The sequence below is a fragment of the Haliotis rubra genome, unplaced genomic scaffold (assembly GCF_003918875.1).
Source record: "Haliotis rubra isolate DU_JTF1 unplaced genomic scaffold, ASM391887v1 Scf841, whole genome shotgun sequence".
In the NCBI taxonomy this organism is placed as follows: domain Eukaryota; kingdom Metazoa; phylum Mollusca; class Gastropoda; order Lepetellida; family Haliotidae; genus Haliotis; species Haliotis rubra.
This window is the reverse complement of record NW_025767570.1, coordinates 294,852-301,762: the sequence shown is the minus strand read 5'-3', so window position 1 is coordinate 301,762 and position 6,911 is coordinate 294,852.

Below are 6,911 nucleotides of genomic sequence, written 5' to 3'. Positions count from 1 at the left end.
AACTTGTTTTGAAGCAGTAGCTGAACAAATTCTATGGACAAAAAATAGTAAAAAGGTTGAGGTCGGTGCTTTGTTTCTTAAATAAATACTGAAAAAAAGAAAGACCGTTGAGGATTTCATACACACTTTGACTTACCCAGTTACTACACATCTGACTCACATCTAGTGAACAGGCAGCAACATTCAAAGAATAAAAGACAAACAAACATATTATATATTCATGTAGACATCATGGTTGAATGACTTCTGTCGCCGGACTGCGAGTTTTGGCTGTCCAACACGTTTGGGAGTGTTGTTCTGAATACTGTTTTCTTTTTTACGCTTGGCATAAATATTGAAATCCGACGGATCTGCTCAGGAGAATAGGTGGATGTTGAAGTAGGTTAAAACCCTGCAATCATGAAAATGATTGGTCCGTGCGTATTGTTCTGAAAATAGACCGAACCCATAGTCTCATGTAATTACCTCAAACGTGCTGCATGATATGTTGTGTTTATTGTCTTTCCTTTTAGAAGATAATCCATAATGATGACCACACCCGTTATCACGGAACACAAAGGCAATATATATTCCATATATTGTTTTGCTTTAGTACTTGAAAACTGCACATTTCCCATATGTCACAGACATTATTTAATGGTCTTGTTACAAGTGAAACAACTTGCTCAGTTTACTTAGGTTCCTGTGGGTAAACTTCTATGATATGGCATTACATGTAATGTGAACGGCTAACTATACTCATCATAAAAAGTTAAGCAAAGCAAATTTTTAGTCTCATTACATTTTGATTTATTGAAATTGCAAATCATGGAATGATGCAACAGAAAGGTGAAACATATGTACACATGCTTAACAAAATGAAATGAAATGGTATTGAGCAAAAATAGACTTACAAATTACCACAAGCATGTACCCGTGAAGCAGTCGTGCAAAATGTGCTTCATTGATGGAGCAAAATGTTAACCATTAAGGTTCAAGTCAGTTTTGGACAGTGAAGCAGTGTTCAGTAACGGGTATGAAGACCATGAGCACAAATGCAAGCTTCTACAGGTAGTAGACCTTGCACCTTCAAGGTCCAAGACCAACATTCAGTTCCATCTGGAATGAAGGACGTGTAACCAAATTGGGCATATTCCTGGACCTAACACCTCGTGGTGTTCAGACGTTGGCTTTGGGTAGCATTTCCCCCATCGTTTCCCTATTTAAAGCCTGTCTGTTACTAAAAGACTATGTCAGAATACATAACCATGTATCAGATATGATGAGACCTCCCTTTGCAGGAGCGTGAGATATTGTGTTTCCAGTGATTCTAGCATGGGTGGGTGCCCAACAGAAAACGATGACGCAATGAACTCAAGCCAGATCTCTATATAATTAAGGAATTCGATTTTAAAAGTGAGTGAGTGAATTTCATTTTACGCCGATTTTAGAAATATTCCAGCAATATCACAGCGGGAAACGCCAGAAATGGGCTTCACACATTATACCCAGGTGGGGAATGAAACCTGGGTCTAATGCGTGATTAAGCGATGCTTGACTGATTGTTTTTCATTTCCTGCACCAAACGGGAGTGTGAAAATATCATAATTGTGCATATATATTGCTTGTGTAGTAACATACACCAGTGCTGTAAATTATGACATTTGATTTAACTGTAAAATAGAAGAGAATTCTGGTATTCAGGATCATATAGTCCTGGATCCAATGGCGGTGGAACTGGCAATTGCGTCAGCAGGATTGGATCCATCTGTGCATAGATTTCTTTGGTTCATTTTCTGTCTAATTTTCCTCTTCAAAAATAAATTCATTTGTTTTACAGTTCTTTTGTTGTGTTTATGGGAGATCCACCTCTGGCTTTACTATCTACCATATATGAAGAAGATAACATTTTGCAGGGGCTACCTATTACGACATTGCTTAAAGGACAGTTCATCAGTCTCGACATACAAACTATCAACATTTTGTTGATCAAACGCGAACTTGGGCTTCTCTATAAGTTGAAACTCAGATATGATTTTAGGCAGACTTCATGTAACTCGTTTAGAATTCCGTGTTTTCATGTATTATCATATGCCTCCTATCTAGAGATAGAAAAGATAGACACTGCATGCCTCTTGTTTATAATGGCATTTTAGTAAAGGGCCCTAATGAAACTAAATTATCAAAAGCATTGCAATTTTAAATAAGAGCACTTTCAATATTTTTGATTGAATTATTGGATTTTAGGTACCATATTTATTGATTGTTGACCCTGTGTTCCATGGTCTTGCGAACGAAATAGACCTATTCTGATGGATTACGTCCAGCTTACAACTATGCCATCACCACCAATATGAAGGACATGTAACATTACCAAATTTCATCAAATATACTTAACATGGTTTCTGAACATGTTTGGCAACATTTTCAGGAGTTGGTAACGTTATCGTGAGCTTGTTCGAGAGGAGTGTGGAGGAAAGATTTATTTTAACTCCTCCATTATCTGAATTAAAATGGTTTTCTCTTCCTGCTGTTCTTTGTATTTCTTTGTTTTCTCGCCAGAGTTGGTATATTCTGGACTATGGAGCCAGAACCTGAGCCACCAGTCTGTTTTCTTCTGTTGACACAGTAGAACACTGAGTTAAACCTTTCTTCTCTGGCCTTAGAATATTTGCTTGAGGTACCGCTGGGTCAGGCCCCAGTGTCAAGTGATGAAGTATGCAGTGTCATTACCTTCTAGCTATGCAGTGGTTTAGCGTCACCATATTTTTTTATCTTACCTCGCACATAAATGCTGTTTTCTGATTGGCTGGGCACTCTTTTATTAATTTCAATGTACCCCGCTGGAAAAGGCAAAACTGTGGGAATTCATTTGGAACTTCATGTTAGTAATTGTTTATCTCGAAAAATTGAGTCACGTATGCCGTACGGAAATTACCAACGTTTTGCGAATGCCAGTCGATGGAAGGGAGATAACTCTAAATTTTTTTTTTTTTCGTCTACTAGATACTATGTCATCTGAAAATCTATCGATTGTCGGTGTTATCTAATTGCCTAACTCTGGTAGTCCTTAGTGTGATTCCGATACTCGTGCTTCAAACAGTTCAAAATTAACAGTGATGTGTTCGGTTAGATAAATCCGTTGTTCACTAGTCCCTGGGGCCCCACGAGTTGATGTACCCTCTATGTTTGTTTTATGTTCCCCTTCCCTTCGAGCCCTTTGCGCTCAGGGAACATAAACAAATATAGAGGGTACTTCAATCCATGCCCCATGCCCCTCCTCGTACAACAATGTACACACGTAGACATGTCGACACGCAATATCGACCTGTGTGTTTAAGTTTGCAGGCATGCATGAACCGAGTTTAACACTGTCCTTTACTTTTCATCATAGCTACATGGGCCGTGGGAAGGTTCCATATTCTTGGGATTGTGTGTACATACATAGGCTGGATTGATAGTGTTAGTTTTTTTTACTTATCTTGCACTTTCCTCAACGTCTTTCTGATTATGGCTGTTGTTTCATTTCTTCCTTCTACAAGATTGTCAATCGTTAATAAAACGTCGCCATTTGAAAAACAATATTTTCCGACTTCGTGTCTTAACTGTTCTCTCACTTGTGTTTCTAGAGCTCGATGGGTATATACGAATATATACTATAAACCTACAGATACTAAGCAATACCTACATTTTTCATCACATCACATGTTTTATTGTTAGTAATAAAACATTAAAGAAAGACTTAGCGCAATTTCCTTCCGGTATTCCATATATGCTTATGCAATGAGGTGTGAATGTAATACAAAATCTGTCATAGAGGATTTCATACGCGATCAAAACCTTGTCAGTCAGCCGTTTGTATTCTGTTTATAGGGCTGCTGGTTGATATATGCATAGAAAAAGTATCTCAGCAGGATGGTGAGCGAGTGAGGAGGAGGAGGGTTAATGCTGTTATTGCAGTTTACCCTAGATATTGACATTTTGCTCGGTTATTGAAAGTGATGTGATTTATGAAGGATTGTATGCCAGAATTGTCAAATAACCGCGCTTGTTAACGTTGTATGACCTTGGGTATCACTACTATGTTCCATGCTCGCTTCTGTGAACAAACTGCATTTGTTTGTTCTTTTGTTTTGTTGTTTACAACTGGAATTTAATTCTTTCTTGGGGATCAAAGTATCCATATAGTAAGTTAAACTTTGGTTTGAACAAGTTGTTGTACTATGGATAATAATAACATAATCATTCTATGAAAAATTTCTGCTAAATAATCGACATGCGAAAAGGAGTGAGTCAGTGTCTTTGACCGACAAACTTATGGTTCCTACTTCAAATCGCTACTGCACTCGAATTTCAGCAATGTTCCAGCTATGAAGGCCGTGTATCAGGTCTTTGAATGACATTTAGAAGTGATATACATTAGGATGAGAGTTTTTATGGATGTCAACTTCTTAATAACGTTTCAGAGTATATCCTTACTCCTTCACCACGTGAATGGATGGTATGAGGCAGAGAGCACACAAATGTACATGTAAAAACAACAAGAGTAAGGCAAAACAATGGAAGCCAACAGTTAACTTGCGTTGATGGGTGATTGGGAAAGGACGAAACGAAGCCAGCACTTAATCAGGTAATGAGAACTGAATGGACGCCAATACGTAACAGTTCATTAGCGTTGAATGGAAGCAAACACTTAGGTGATGAACAGTGGACAGCTGGTAGCCGGGATTATATTATTGGGAATGGACAAGGGCAGATGAAAGGTAGCGGGTAATTGCACGAACAGACCTGTGCTAAGTAGGCACTACGAAGTCGGGGTGTCACACGAGCATCGTGAATAGCGTAGTTAAATAAACCAAATCGCTCTTGGGAAATTCCTCCCCACGCTTCCAGCAATGCGATGGCCAGTTCTGTAGGTGTCTGAGGCGTGATTTGACGTTGACGTACACGTCGATCGAGGTCACCAATAGGTGTTCAATCGGATTTAGATCTGGTGATCGGGAAGGCCATGGCAAGATATTGACGTTAGAATTAGCTAGGTAGCGGACCGTGACGGTGACCCATGCTTTATGTGAAGTAGTGTTGGAGATCCTACCCACACCATGACACTGTCTTCATCGAATCTGTCGACGTGTAGAGACATAACGTTCATTACACCATTTATGGATAGACAACTTCTTTATTGCAAATGGTTGCGATGTTTTGGTATAGATGCTTATACTGTTATCAATTGCAAGCACTTGTCCCCCTTGTGTTTGACTGGTTGACTGGAATAGCTATGAATGTGAAGAATCTTAATGTTTTGTTTTAAAATTGTGGATAGCTGCTACTTTTCTTTGACTTTTCAACTTTGACAAACTAACGTCTACGCCTACATTGCTCACATAGGAAATGAACAAAAATGTCTTTTTTCGAATCTGTTGCATTAGCTTTGTAAGCAATTGAGACGGCATCGTTTACACACATTTCCATTTGCGTCTAAACGTGAAGAACGTAAACTAGCTCCCAAAAGACACTTTACCATAGCTTTACATCAGTTTCATTTAAGTATCACAAACGATAGATTCATGTATGATAAATTGAAAAGATGAAAAACCTTAACGAAATGAACGTTAAAGCTCACAGTCACACAACAACCGATAATATCATGACAGTTGCCCAAATTGAAGTGGTGTGACTAAAAAAAAAGAACAGTTACACGTGTTTGAAGACAAGACGAGACATCTGCAAGAGAGGCCACAAACTCTAAAGCATAAGGAAAAGGTCAGTCGTCTGATGACGGTAGGTGGGACGCATCGCCATTTTTCTTGGTGTCTGACACTATGTATTTAGCTTACCATGGCTCGCAAAATACAATGTGTATTCCTAATGCAGGATATTCACCACCCCAAAACACACTCGCATGATAACCTATATTAACGCGAGTCAACGCCAACACAGAGTACATGAAAAAGTACAATACTTTATTGGTAACAGCTTCTTTATTCATTATGAGGCGACGTTTCGGTATAGCTTCTTTTACCGTTGTCCAGCAAGAGTAAAGTAATACAGCACAGAACCGACTTATATACATGTAAGAGGGATTAAATAAGACACCATGAGAGAATACATCAAAGGGTGTTAACAACAACAACAATGGCATAGGTAATAATGCAGCTAACCTTCGTCATGATATGACGTTATACTTCGAGTTCGGTTGTCTTTACACGCAATCAATTCTGCCTGTTTAGATGTGTCGTTATTTGCTGGTAACTTTCACGATTGGAAGGAAAGCTGTGTGCCAGATCCGTCTCAGGTACAACCATTCCTATTACGAAACTTCATTCATCACATCAATGACATCAAATGGAATATTTGGTGAGCCCAAGGGACGACTTAGTTCTCTTTGGACTTTGGACTTTGAACTATCCTAGCCAAGGGCTTGACACATAAAGGAAGTTAATCAGTCTCGGAAAAAGGAAGGTACATTATGCACTTGAGTTTAGTTCAGCTATTTCAAACTTTGACAGACAAATTACTAGTTGGCGGAGGAAAAAAGTATCAGGGTCTTCGGATGAGCATACAATCAGCCAGACACTTCATTACGAGATGATGAAAATTTAAACAGATTTGTCACATAAACTATGAAAGCAGCACCATGGATATATGCTTTGCCTGAATCCCATAGGGGAGACGCAGAAACAACATGCAGGATAAAAAGAGGCACTCATCACAAGCTCCAAGCCAGCAGTCTGACACTGCCACGGAGGACTCAGCTGCCGTGAAACGATTTGCTGGGCGAAGCAGCTGAGCGGGACATGAGACTGCTCTTCTGTCTGAGAGCATAGCTGACAAAGTGAGTGAGTGCAAATTGCCCAACGCCGCGGTAGCAAGTTTGCAGGTTTTCGCGGCGAGAAAGATCGTTTGTCGCACAACAAATTTAGCATAATGAG